This window comes from Oncorhynchus mykiss, chromosome 26 (genome assembly GCF_013265735.2).
Source record: "Oncorhynchus mykiss isolate Arlee chromosome 26, USDA_OmykA_1.1, whole genome shotgun sequence".
Classification (NCBI taxonomy): domain Eukaryota; kingdom Metazoa; phylum Chordata; class Actinopteri; order Salmoniformes; family Salmonidae; genus Oncorhynchus; species Oncorhynchus mykiss.
The window spans coordinates 25,937,934-25,952,946 of NC_048590.1; the positions used below are offsets into that span (position 1 = coordinate 25,937,934).

At 46.1% G+C, this 15,013-nt stretch overlaps 1 long non-coding RNA gene across 1 annotated transcript in view; it reads right to left on the reverse strand.

Moving 5' to 3' along the window:
- LOC118944449 overlaps positions 1 to 8,068 on the reverse strand; it is a 49,700-nt gene extending 41,632 nt beyond the window's left edge. Inside the window, exon 1 of the long non-coding RNA XR_005039790.1 lies at positions 7,833 to 8,068. This is a non-coding gene — a long non-coding RNA (uncharacterized LOC118944449). The remainder of the gene's footprint in view (positions 1 to 7,832) is intronic.
- Between the last annotated feature and the right edge of the window lie 6,945 nt (positions 8,069 to 15,013).

A 15,013-nucleotide genomic window follows, 5' to 3' on the forward strand; every position in this document is an offset into this window, starting at 1 on the left:
CTTGTTTTGACATAGAAAGCCCATATACAGTTGGAGGGGAGAGTAGCATTCTGATTCCAAGTACAAGTACATGTCAGTAGCTATCACAATATAAAAGTGACCTTGTCCTTGATGAGACAGTAGGAAAGGTGAGAGAGTTTGATTTTACCCAGAAATACAGTTAATTATAGCTGTGGATCAGCCTATCGTAAACAATTTGTAATAAAAGTATTCATGCACTTGACTGCTAGTGCAGTTTAGCAAGGGACAAGGACAAGATTAGATGCTGCTATGGGACTGAAGGACAACTCGCCCCCAAAAGACAATCAGTCATCCGTGATAGTCACACCTCCGTGGCAGTCAGATAACGAGGGAGAGGAGCATGGCTGGGTAGAGTTCGCAGGAGGATGAAAGCTCCCTGACAGGACAGAGATAGTGGTCAATAGAGGGGTTGCAGTGATAACAGTGGGCATGTGGCCACAGGAGTGTTTTCTTTGTGTTGCAACTGCTCTGATTGACTTTTATAGTTGTTGTGAGGCTCAGTACAATGCTGAATAGCAGCTTCTTGTGAATGTCTCACTGTGAAGCAAACAATTCCCGTTCAATGAAAAACATTATTGGCAACCAGGGGCGCAACTTTGGTTTTAGAAGTGGGGGGGGACATATCCTGTCAGAGAGTCTGGGGGTTTCCTGCATTTCTACACAATTTAATATGACCCTTTTGGGGTTATTTTCAACACTTCTACAAGAATGTGGATGATAATCCTGAATGAATCGTGAATAATGATGAGTGAGAACGTTTTAAACACACAAATATCAACCCCCCCTCCTCCTCCACCCCCCTGCAGTTGTAATCATGAGAGGTTATCATGTCTTTGGGGTATGATATTTGTGCGTCTCTAACTTTCTCACTCATCATTATTAACGATTCTTTCAGGATTGTCCGTAATCATGGTAGCATCCACATTAATGTAGAAGTGTTTATAGACACATTATATTCTTATTTACAATAAAAGTGACTCCAAAATGACACAATACATTATTTACCATTAATTTCTATTGGGCACAAAATAATCTGAAACACAAACAAAATAAACAGTAAATGCATCCAACACGTGTAGAGTCACAAGCTTGATGTAGTCATTGCGTGCTATGAATGTCGGACCAAATACTTTACTTTATACTTCTTTAATGCACATACAGTGCCTTGTGAAAGTATTCGGCCCCCTTGAACTTTGCGACATTTCAGGCTTCAAACATAAAGATATAAAACTGTATTTTTTTGTGAAGAATCAACAACAAGTGGGACACAATCATGAAGTGGAACGACATTTATTGGATATTTCAAACAAATTTATTCAGCCCCTTTACTTTCAGTGCAGCAAACTCTCTCCAGAAGTTCAGTGAGGATCTCTGAATGATCCAATGTTGACCTAAATGACTAATGATGATAAATACAATCCACCTGTGTGTAATCAAGTCTCCGTATAAATGCACCTGCACTGTGATAGTCTCAGAGGTCCATTAAAAGCGCAGAGAGCATCATGAAGAACAAGGAACACACCAGGCAGGTCCGAGATACTGTTGTGAAGAAATTTAAAGCCGGATATTGATACAAAAATATTTCCCAAGCTTTAAACATCCCAAGGAGCACTGTGCAAGCGATAATATTGAAATGGAAGGAGTATCAGACCACTGCAAATCTACCAAGACCTGGCCGTCCCTCTAAACTTTCAGCTCATACAAGGAGAAGACTGATCAGAGATGCAGCCAAGAGGCCCATGATCACTCTGGATGAACTGCAGAGATCTACAGCTGAGGTGGGAGACTCTGTCCATAGGACAACAATCAGTCGTTAATTGCACAAATCTGGTCTTTATGGAAGAGTGGCAAGAAGAAAGCCATTTCTTAAAGATATCCATAAAAAGTGTTGTTTAAAGTTTGCCACAAGCCACCTGGGAGACACACCAAACATGTGGAAGAAGGTGCTCTGGTCAGATGAAACCAAAATTGAACTTTTTGGCAACAATGCAAAACGTTATGTTTGGCGTAAAAGCAACACAGCTCATCTCCCTGAACACACCATCCCCACTGTCAAACATGGTGGTGGCAGCATCATGGTTTGGGCCTGCTTTTCTTCAGCAGGGACAGGGAAGATGGTTAAAATTGATGGGAAGATGGATGGAGCCAAATACAGGACCATTCTGGAAGAAAACCTGATGGAGTCTACAAAAGACCTGAGACTGGGACGGAGATTTGTCTTCCAACAAGACAATGATCCAAAACATAAAGCAAAATCTACAATGGAATGGTTCAAAAATAAACATATCCAGGTGTTAGAATGGCCAAGTCAAAGTCCAGACCTCAATCCAATCGAGAATCTGTGGAAAGAACTGACAACTGCTGTTCACAAATGCTCTCCATCCAACCTCACTGAGCTCGAGCTGTTTTGCAAGGAGGAATGGGAAAACATTTCAGTCTCTCGATGTGCAAAACTGACAGAGACATACCCCAAGCGACTTACAGCTGTAATCGCAGAAAAAGGTGGCGCTACAAAGTATTAACTTAAGGGGGCTGAATAATTTTGCACGCCCAATTTTTCCGTTTTTGATATGTTAAAAAAGTTTGAAATATCCAATAAATGTCGTTCCACTTCATGATTGTGTCCCACTAGTTCTTGATTCTTCACAAAAAAATAGAGTTTTGTATCTTTATGTTTGAAGCCTGAAATGTGGCAAAATGTCGCAAAGTTCAAGGGGGCCGAATACTTTCGCAAGGCACTGTATAAGTTAATATGTCTTAATACTGTTGCTCCCCTAAAATGGGGGGAATATGTACAAAAAGAGCTGTAAATTCTAAACGGTTCACCCAATATGAATGAAAATACCCTCAAAAGAAAGCTGACAGTCTGCACTTTAACGTCGTAGTCATTCTTTGATTTCAATACTTCACTGTCCCAATAATTACTGAGGGCACTGTAATTCATACCATAGACCTAATAGTACTGTACATGTAGAGCTTATTTTACTTGAACACACTATAGCTGGATCGCTCCGTCCTGCACCCTAGTGGTCACCACCCTGCAGTGCCCCAACCCAACACACCTCACTCAGCTTTATGATCTAAGTGAAACATTCATTATGGTTTCAGGTGTGTTTGGCCAAGGCCAGAGTGACAACCACCGATATGACAGGCCCCCATGGCGAGGACTGAGGAGCCCAGCAGCTATGGATTGCCTAAATACTGTAGGTATCTCGGTTTTTCTGATGACTGCCTTGCCTGGTTCACCAACTACTTTGCAGACAGAGTTCAGTGTGTCAAATCGGAGGGCATGCTGCCTGGTCCTCTGGCAGTCTCTATGGGGGTGCCACAGGGTTCAATTCTCGGGCCGACTCTTTTCTCTGTATATATCAATGATGTTGCTCTTGCTGCGGGCAATTCCCTGATCCACCTCTACGCAGATGACACCATTCTGTATACTTCCGGCCCTTCCTTGGACACTGTGCTATCTAACCACCAAACGAGCTTCAATGCCATACAACACTCCTTCCGTGGCCTCCAACTGCTCTTAAACGCTAGTAAAACCAAATGCATGCTTTTCAACCGTTCGCTGCCAGCACCCGCACGCCCGACTAGCATCACCACCCTGGATGGTTCCGACCTAGAATATGTGGACATCTATAAATACCTAGGTGTCTGGCTAGACTGTAAACTCTCCTTCCAGACTCATATCAAACATCTCCAATCTAAAATCCAATCTAGAGTCGGCTTTCTATTCCGCAACAAAGCCTCCTTCACTCACGCCGCCAAACTTACCCTAGTAAAACTGACTATCCTACCGATCCTCGACTTCGGCGATGTCATCTACAAAATAGCTTCCAACACTCTACTCAGCAAACTGGATGCAGTTTATCACAGTGCCATCCGTTTTGTAACTAAAGCACCTTATACCACCCACCCCTGCGACCTGTATGCTCTAGTCGGCTGGCCCTCGCTACATATTCGTCGCCAGTCCCACTGGCTCCAGGTCATCTACAAGTCCATGCTAGGTAAAGCTCCGCCTTATCTCAGTTCACTGGTCACGATGGCAACACCCACCTGCAGCACAAGCTCCACGTGTAACTCTGTGTTGTCTGTTCACACTGCTATGCTTTATCTTGGCCAGGTCACAGTTGCAAATGAGAACTTGTTCTCAACTAGCCTACCTGGTTAAATAAAGGTGAAATAAAAAATAAAAAAATCTCCCCAGATGTGAGCATGTTTTCAATGCAGACTCTTTTTGTCATACAGTATTCCATTAAAGGCATCCATACCTTATGAAAGTTGCACAGTATGCCCTTAATCTTGCAATATATAAAACCTAGTGAAACATAACTTGACATTTCTGCCATCCATTGTGACATTGTGGGAGGATTAACAACCTTCCAATTAATGGCAATGCATTTCTTAGCCACTTTAAATGCTAGGTTACACATTTTCTTCTGATAACAGTCTCCAGTATCAACATTTCCAAACAAACAAAAACAGGGAGAAGGGAGGATCTGTAGACATGCTGAGATAAAACTACATACTCTTTGCCAGAATTAGGCCATCCTTCACAAGAACACAACATATGCTAATATGTCCCCTTTTGTGTTTTACACCTCCAGCAGAGGAATGACATTTCTGACTGCATGTTATTCAGTTTCACTGAAGAGGGAGGGAGCACTGGGGCAGTGGAGGCAGGTTAGAGAGACACAGGATAAGAAGTAGAGGGCGTGGCAGAAGCAGATGTAACAGGGACAAAATAAAGGCTGCTACATACTGCTACCTGATAGGTAGCTAGAGCCAAGAAATGAACTGGCTGTGGTAGCTACTAGCTAGCGAGTTCATTCACTTCAGACAGAACTTCAGTCGAGAGGGGATTAAACATTAGCTAACCAATTAAATATGTTTATAAAAATACCTTTTTACATTACCTTTTTTACATCGTAAAGAAACCCAGTCTAAAGTCCCAAACAGCAAGCAATGCAGATGTAGAAGCACGGTGGCTAGGAAAAACTCTCTAGAAAGGCAGGAACCTAGGAAGAAACCTAGAGAGGAACCAGGCTCTCAGCAGGGTCATCTATGAACGGAAATAATAATAATAATCACAGTGGTTGTAGAGGGTGCAACACACAACCTCAGGAGTAAATGTCAGTTGGCCAAGCATTCAGAGTTCGAGACAGCAGGTGCGGTAGAGAGAGAGAGAGTTGAAAACAGCAGGTCTGGGACAAGGTAGTGTGACAGGTTAAAGGAAATACTCATAGCCTGTTATACATTAAAAAGTATTAGTAAGTTCATAGTATGTGAGGATCTTAAAACATATAAGGTTAAAAAGATCATGCATTCAGAATTAGTTGATAGAGATTGATAACATTCATATAATTGTGTTAAAAAGTTCAAATCTGTCAAGCGTACAAAGGATACGAATTGTGAGAGGAATGTGTAAACGTTATATTAATTACTTTTTCCAAGATGGCGTAGCAGTCAGACGTCTTTGTCCTGTCGTGTCCCTTGTATATTGTTTTACATCTTTTTCAACCTCAACATCTAAATACTCCCCTGCAACCCGCCTCACCCAATGTGGCGTGGATCTGCTTTTTTTTCCTAAAGTATTTATATTTACTTCGGATCCGGAATCCCTCAACTGAAGCTAGCCAGCTAACTACAAGCTAGCCAGGTAACTACCAGCTATCAGTCAGCAAACCATTGCCAGCGGTCATCAGCTAACCTTCAGCTCGGAAAGCTCTTGTCAGTTCGAACAACGTGACTGTAACCAGAGCATAACAGACCTGTTATTTTTATCCCCGGATTCCTACCGCAAACTGAACATTTTCATCTGGATCTTCACAACTAGCTAACCGCAATCCCAGATGACTACTCCTGGCTAGCATTTCCATCCCAGAGCAAGCACCAATTAGCTTGAAGCTAGCCCGGCCAGGGCCCCTGTGCTACCACCGAAGTATACTCATGGGCTACAATATCCGGACCCCTTCTACAGCCGGTAGGGGGCATGGAACCCCGCAGATCCCCTACGACCGGAATACCGATATAATATGCCAAAGGACTACAACAGGCCCCTCAGGCGCGACGCCCGCTGAAGACCCATTATGCTAACCAGCTAGGCCTGCTAGCTACCTAGAGCTACTTGGAACCCTACTAATTCCATGACTGGTCTATCGACGTCACCGCACAAAGAGGCAAAAAACAGACTTACCCCCATCGCGACGTCCCCCAAAGGCTAAGTTTCTAGCCCCTGCTATCTACTTGCTTGCTAACCCGGTTTGTTAACTGCTAGCTTGCCGGGCCCGGTCTGCTAACTGCTAGCTTACCTGCCTGGTCTGCTAACTGCTAGCCCCTGCTAACTGCTTGCTAACACGGCCTGCTAACAGCAAGCTTGCCCCTGTCTACTAACTGCTAGCTGCTGGCCCCGGCCTGCTAACTGCCAGCTTACCTGCCCGGTCTGTAACTGGTGGCCCATGCTAACTGCTTGCTTGCTAACCCGGCCTGCTAACTGCTAGCTTGCCCCAGGCCACTAGCTGCTAGCTTATTTAGCCCCGGCCTACTAACTGTTAGCTTGTTAGCCTGCTAACTGTCTGAATCGCCGTGTCCCCAGTGATTACTGTCTTATTTCACTGTAGAGCCTCTAGCCCTGCTCAATGTGCCTTAACCAACCATGTTATTCCACCTCCTACATATGCGATGACACCACCTGGTTTAAACATCTCTAGAGACTATATCTCTCTCTTCATTACTCAATGCCTAGGTTTACCTCCAATGTACTCACATCCTACCTTACCTTTGTCTGTACACTATGCCTTGAATCTATGCTATCGTGCCCAGAAACCTGTTTCAGTCTTCCAGAGATTTGAGACTGGGATGGAGATTCACCTTCCAGCAGGACAATGACCCTAAGAATACTGCTAAAGCAACACTTGAGTGTTCTAAGGGGAAATATTTAAATGTCTTGGAATGGCCTAGTCAAAGCCCAGACCTCAATCCAATTGAGAATCTGTGGTAAGACTTAAAGATTGCTGTACACCAGCGGAACCCATCCAACTTGAAGAAGCTGGAGCAGTTTTGCCTTGAAGAATTGGCAAAAATCCCAGTGGCTACATGTGCCAAGCTTATAGAGACATACTCCAAGATACTTGTAGCTGTATTTGCTGCAAAAGGTGCCTCTACAAAGTATTGACTTTGGGAGAGGGTGATTCAAGGTTGTAAGGCAACAAAATAGAAAAAATGCCAAGGGGGGTGAATACTTTTGCAAGCCACTGTTGGTATGTATGGCAGGACCAAATCGGAGAGATTGGTAGTTACATGTCAGTTACACTACTAGCTCAGCACTGGGAATAAATACTTTTTTTTCTGTTAAATCAAACAGCAGTTACCTTGCCAGCTACATCAGTCAAATAAAGAGTAGCCAGCTTCTGCTCTGCTTGGTTTTACATCTCGGAGAAAAAGCACCACACATACACAGAAAACAGCTGCCTCTGTTCACACACTCTGTGGTGTCTGCAAGGTCCTAAATCCAGCCAACTGGAGGGGGGGGGGGGGGGGGGGGGGGGGGTTGAAAGCAGGAGATAAATAGGCATTGTATTTGAAGAATATCACCGGCCCAGCCTGACAGGAGCTCTCAGAGTCTCAGAGTACAGAGGCAATGGAATCCCACACAGAGCGAGGGGTACTTGACAAAACCTTGTTTTGCCTCATCTGTTTAAAAAAGGTTGACACTGAACATCCAACAGAGCAATTGCATTTGTGTTCTCTCATACTCAAGTCTCATACTTTGTGTTAACACCACCTGTGATTTAATATAATGTTTCTCTCACCAGGCGATGTTTGACTGGAGCTTCTGCTCTCCTGTCTCGGCAGTGAGTTATGGTACTAAAGGAAATAATTAAGCAAGCACCTCTCCTCTACTTCTCATTCCCGGATATTGAATCGGCACAGCCCAACCACAGTGAACATCAAAGGAGCCTTTTCCAGCAGGCAGGGAGTGGAACCTCCGTCTCAGTATCTGAAGATGTGGGTTTGATTTGATTGTCAGAGCCTCCCCATCTCTTTGATTATCCACCACTCAAGCTGTGTTTGGCCTTGATGACTCAACCAATTAATGATGACAGGAAATAATTTGACACAGAGCTGTCATAGCCTTAAAGGAATAGCATGGGGAGTAAACATTTCTGATATCTATATGTCATTACAGCTCGACCGGAGATGAATTCCATCAAACTGAAAGAAGTCTTACCAGACTTTCCCTTGATTTAGTTTTTATTTTTGTAACTTCTTAAATCATCAGGGTACATCATCGTAACGATGTGCGCTGAGAGTCGGGAAGCAAGTTCAGGGAATGAGTGTTTTTTTTAAATAAACACAGCAAGAAACAAACAACGCACAGACTTAACACTTGAACAGAAAAAATAACATCTGGGGAAGGAACCAAAAGGAGTGAAATATATAGGGATGGTAATCAGGGAGATGTAGTCCAGGTGAGTCTGATGATGCTTCAGATGCGCTGTCACACCCTGGTCGAAGTATTTTGTGTTTATCTTTATTTATTTGGTCAGGCCAGGGTGTGGCATGGGTTTTTGTAGGTGGTGTGTATGTATGGGGATTGTAGCTAGTGGGGTGTTCTAGCTAAGTCTATGGCTGTCTGAAGTGGTTCTCAATCAGAGGCAGGTGTTTATCGTTGTCTCTGATTGGGAACCATATTTAGGCAGCCATATTCTTTGAGTTTGTTGTGGGTGATTGTCCTTAGTGTCCTGATGTCATTGTTCTGTGTTAGGTTACACAAGTATAGGCTGTTTCGGTTTTCGTTAAGTTTATTGTTTTGATAGTGTTTGTGTTTAGTGTGTTACTTCATTAAACATGGATTGCAATAGACACGGCGCATTTTGGTCTGACTCTCCTTCACATAAAGAAAACTGTTACAGAATCACCCACCACAAAGGGACCAAGCAGCGTGTCAACAGGCAAGAACAGCCCAAAGTGGAGTACAGTATGGACTATACTTCTTGGGAGGAGATAGACAGGTGGGCGGTCGACCCAGGGAGAGTGCCGGAGCCCGCCTGGGATTCGATGGAGCAGTGCGCGGAAGGATATAGGAGAATGGAGTTTGCGAAGCAAGCAAGGCGGCGCGGACGGAGGCCCCATAGTCAGCCCCAAAAATTTCTTGGGGGGGGGGCTCAGGGAGAGTGTGGCAGAGTCAGGAGCCAGACCTGAGCCAACTCTCCCTGTTTATCGTGAGGAGCCAAGGAGGAGACCAGAACCAGAGCCGGTGTTGGAGGTGAACAAAACAGAGACTGTGAAGGAGTTAATGGGGAAATTGGAGGAGAGAGAAATGAGGGAGTTGCTGTGTTGGTGTTTTAAACATGGAATTCGCCCGACGGAGCGTGTCGGGGATTTGATGGCACCTGGGTCAGCGCTCCATACTCGTCCTGAGGTGCGTGTTAGTCGGCTGGTGAAGATGGTGCCAGTCTCACGTACCAGGCCTCCTGTGCACCTCCCTAGCCTTGCACGTCCTGTGCCAGCACCGCTCTCAAGATCTCCAGTACGCCTTCACGGTTTAACCCATCCTGTGCCACCTCCACACCCCAGCCCTCCGGTAGCAGCTCCCCGCACCAGGCTTCCTGTGCGTGTCCTCGGCCCAGTACCACCAGTGCCAGCACCACGCATCAGGCCTACAGTGCGCCTCGCCTGTCCAGCGCTGTCGGAGCCCTCCTCTCCAGCGCTGTCGGAGTCTCCCGCCTGTTTAGCGCTGTTAGAGCCTTCCTTCTCTACAGCGCTGCCGGAGTCTCCCGCCTGTTCAGAACTGCCAGTTAGCATAGAGCTGCCAGTTAGCATAGAGCTGCCAGTTAGCATAGAGCTGCCAGTTAGCATAGAGCTGCCAGTTAGCATAGAGCTGCCAGTCTGCATAGAGCTGCCAGTCTGCAAGGAGCCGCCAGAGCTGCCAGTTAGCATGGAGCAGCCAGGGCCGCCAGTCAGCATGGAGCAGCCAGGGCCGCCAGTCAGCATGGAGCAGCCAGGGCCGCCAGTCAGCATGGAGCAGCCAGGGCCGCCAGTCAGCATGGAGCAGCCAGGGCCGCCAGTCAGCATGGAGCAGCCAGTCAGCATGGAGCAGCCAGTCAGCATGGAGCAGCCAGTCAGCATGGAGCAGCCAGTCAGCATGGAGCAGCCAGTCAGCATGGAGCAGCCAGAGCTGCCAGTCAGCATGGAGCAGCCAGTCAGCATGGAGCAGCCAGAGCTGCCAGTCAGCATGGAGCAGCCAGTCAGCATGGAGCAGCCAGAGCTGCCAGTCAGCATGGAGCAGCCAGAGCTGTCAGTCAGCATGGAGCAGCCAGTCAGCATGGAGCAGCCAGAGCTGCCAGTCGACCAGACTCTTCCAGATCTGCCAGTCGACCAGACTCTTCCAGATCTGCCAGTCGACCAGACTCTTCCAGATCTGCCAGTCGACCAGACTCTTCCAGATCTGCCAGTCGACCAGACTCTTCCAGATCTGCCAGTCGACCAGACTCTTCCAGATCTGCCAGTCGACCAGACTCTTCCAGATCTGCCAGTCGACCAGACTCTTCCAGATCTGCCAGTCGACCAGGATCTGCCAGATCTGCCAGTCGACCAGGATCTGCCAGTCGACCAGGATCTGCCAGATCTGCCAGTCGACCAGACTCTTCCAGATCTGCCAGTCGACCAGACTCTTCCAGATCTGCCAGTCGACCAGACTCTTCCAGATCTGCCAGTCGACCAGACTCTTCCAGATCTGCCAGTCGACCAGACTCTTCCAGATCTGCCAGTCGACCAGACTCTTCCAGATCTGCCAGTCGACCAGACTCTTCCAGATCTGCCAGTCGACCAGGATCTGCCAGATCTGCCAGTCAACCAGGATCTGCCAGATCTGCCAGTCGACCAGGATCTGCCAGTCGACCAGGATCTGCCAGATCTGCCAGTCAGCCAGGATCTGCCAGTCAGCCAGGATCTGCCGAAACCACCAGCCAGCCAGGATCTGGTAGATTCATCAACCTGCCTGAGCTTCCTCTCACTCCTGAGCTTCCTCTCACTCCTGAGCTTCCTCTCACTCCTGAGCTTCCCCTCAGTCCCGAGCTGCCTCAGTCCTGAGCTGCCCCTCAGTCCCGATCTGCTCCTCAGTCCAGTGGGGTTCTGGGTGAGGACTACTAGGCCATGGTCGGCGGCGAGGGTGGACTATCCAGGGACGCGAGGAGAAGGGACTAAGACATTGATTGAGTGGGGTCCACGTCCCGCGCCGGAGCCGCCACCATGGACAGACGCCCACCCGGACCCTCCCTATTGTTTTGAGGTGCGTTCGGGAGTCCGCACCTTAGGGGGGGGGTTCTGTCACACCCTGGTCGAAGTATTTTGTGTTTATCTTTATTTATTTGGTCAGGCCAGGGTGTGGCATGGGTTTTTGTAGGTGGTGTGTATGTATGGGGATTGTAGCTAGTGGGGTGTTCTAGCTAAGTCTATGGCTGTCTGAAGTGGTTCTCAATCAGAGGCAGGTGTTTATCGTTGTCTCTGATTGGGAACCATATTTAGGCAGCCATATTCTTTGAGTTTGTCGTGGGTGATTGTCCTTAGTGTCCTGATGTCATTGTTCTGTGTTAGGTTACACAAGTATAGGCTGTTTCGGTTTTCGTTAAGTTTATTGTTTTGATAGTGTTTGTGTTTAGTGTGTTACTTCATTAAACATGGATTGCAATAGACACGCCGCATTTTGGTCCGACTCTCCTTCACATAAAGAAAACCGTTACATGCGCGTAATGATAGTGACAGGTGTGCGCCATAACGAGCAGCCTGGTGACCTTCAGGCCGGAGTATGAGCACGTGACAATCATTATAGTTTTTCTGCTTCTTAGCCTTTAAAGCAGTCGTTGTTTGGTATTGTTGGGTAGAAAAAAGTGAATTTGACTTCACTCTTATGATGTGAGGCAGGTCAGGTTGCCTGTAGGGATGTAGTCGCTTTGCTGAATTAGTGAGTGAGCGTCAGAGATTCAGGGCATGTTTGAGTCTGATTTCTCCTGACAGTCTACAATAGCAGGCAGGGCTATACAGTGTACAATCTCTGCAACAGACTGAGGGAGCTGAACACACAGGCACACAGGCATGTCTACTGGATGTCTGACATTCCTTGTTCTGAGCAGAAGGTCTGAAACACAGTCACATTACTGTAACTCAACTGGAACCTGTCCCCAAGTCGCTCAGCTGATCCCTCACCCAGCTACTGTGGGGATGTATCCCTTTCTGTGCCTATGCTGTGTGACATCTGTCGGCATGTGTAGCAAACTCCTGGAACAAAACTTAGCTGCATGCCATGAGGGAGCAAGCTATCAATGTCATTGTCAATGCAGTTCAACCAGACAGGCCTGCCAGGACACGGCGATGAGAGCGAGAGGGCGATGAGAGCGAGAAAGAGCATCACCAGCCACACCCTAACCAGCTAAGACCACCTCAAGCATACCCTGGCCAAACTCTATATAGCCACCTCCCCCACATCAGACCTATGCCCCTTCTGCCCACCCCATGCCCCCCCGCCCCTGTAGTAAGGACCTCAAGATGACAGCAGAACATATGTCCAGGCCATGAGCAGAGCAACAGGCCCAACCCTCACTATTACACCCGTCCAAGCTCCGTCATGCAACCGAAGAGGTACAGTTGAAGTCATAAGTTTACATACACCTTAGGTGTAGGCCTCCTTGCTCGCACACGCTTTTCAGTTCTGCTCACAAATGTTCTATAGGATTGAGGTCAGGGCTTTGTGATGGCCACACCAATACCTTGACTTTGTTGTCCTTAAGCCATTTTGCTACAACTTCGGAAGTATGCTTGGGGTCATTGTTCATTTGGAAGACCCATTTGCGACCAAGCTTTAACTCAAGACTGATGTCTTGAGATGTTGCTTCAATATATCCACATAATTTTCCTCCTCATGATACCATCTACTTTGTGAAGTCCACCAGTCCCTCCTGCAGCAAAGCATCCCCACAACATGATGCTGCCACCCCTGTGCTTCATGGTTGGGATTATGTTCTTTGACTTGCAAGCCTCTCCCTTTTCCCTTCAAACATAACGATGTTCATTATGGCCAGTTACAGTTATATTTTTGTTTCATCAGACCAGAGGACATTTCTCCAAAAAGTATGATCTTTGTCCCCATGTGCATTTGCAAACCGGAGTCCCAATCAATTTGCTAAAACTATAGTATGTTAACAAGAAATGTGTGGAGTGGTTATTAAAACTTGTTTTTAGACTCCAACCCAAGTGTATGTAAACTTCCGACTTCAACTGTATGTATCAGATGCTCAACGTGCCCTGCTCACACCAACTGTGATTGTCCGGGTCTAACCTACACAAAACAACACTAGACACTATGGAACACAAAGCTTTTACTATCTCATCCTGGAATATACAAGGCCTGAGGTCATCTGCCTTTGGCCTAAAGTGCAGGAACCCAAACTTCATCAAAGAAATTGGAAATACAGACATTGTCATCCTACAAGAAACATGTTATAAAAGAGGCGGACCCACTGGTTGCCCTCTAGGTTATAGAGAGCTGGTAGTCCCATCCACCAAACTACCAGGTGTGAAACAGGGAAGAGACTCAGGGGTATGCTAACCTAACCCACTCTATTAAATTAGTCAAAACAGGAACATCTGGCTAGAAATTAATAAGGAAATTATCTCATGTGTGCCACCTATATCCCCCCCAGTAGAATTCCAATACCTTAATGATGACAGCTTCTCCATCCTAGAGGGAGAGATCAACAATTTCCAGGCCCAGGGACATGTACTAGTTTGTGGTGACCTAAATGCCAGAACTGGACAAGAACCTGACACCCTCAGCACACAGGGGGACAAACACCTACGTGGAGGTGACAGCATTCCCTCCCCTATATGCTCCCCTAGACACAACTACGACAACATAACCAACAAAAGCGGGTCACAACTCCTGCAGCTCTGTCCGAAGCTGGGTATGTACATGGTAGGCTTTGAGGGGACCCCTATGGTAGGTACACTTATAGCTCATCTCTTGGCAGTAGTACTGTAGACTACTTTTTCACTGACCTCAACCCAGAGTCTCTTAGAGCGTTCACAGTCAGTCCACTGACACCCCTATCAGATCACAGCAAAATCACACTACTTGAACAGAGCTTTGCTTAATCATGAGGCATCAAAGCCAAAGGAACTTAATAATATTAATACATGCTATAGATAGAAGGAAAGTAGTGTGGAAATCTACCAAAAAACAATTAGGCAACAACAAATTCAATCCATTCTAGACAATTTCCTGGACAAGGTGTAAACTTGGCAGTAGAAAACCTAAACAGTATATTTGACCTCTCAGCTTCCCTATCAAATCTAAACATGTCTAGCAGACAACCTAAAAAATGAACAACAATGGCAAATGGTTTGATGAAGAATGCAAAAACCTAAGAAAGAAATTGAGAAACCCATCCAAACAAAAACATAGAGATCCAGAATACCTGGGCCTACGCCTTCACTATGGTGAATCACTAAAACAATACAGAAATACACTATGGATAAAGAAGGAACAGAAATCAGCTCAATGTAATTGAAGAATCCATAGAATCCAACCACTTCTGGGAAAATTGGAAAAATCTAAACAAACAACACGAAGAGATCTATCCAAAATGGGGGTGTATGGATAAACCCTTTCTCCAATCTTTTTGGCTCTATAACAAAGAACAAACAGTAGAAACTTATACATGATAAAATACAAATCTTAGAATCAACTATTAAAGACTACCAGAACCCACTGGATTCTCCAATTACATTGAATGAACTACAGGACAAAAAATACAAACCAACCCAAAAAGGCCTGTGGTGTTGATGGTATCCTCAATGAAATGATAAAATATACAGACCACAAATTCCAATTGGCTACACTAAAACTCTTTAACATCATCCTCAGCTCTGGCATATTCCCCAATATTTGGAACCAAGGACTGATCACCCCAATCCACAAAAGTGGAGACAAATT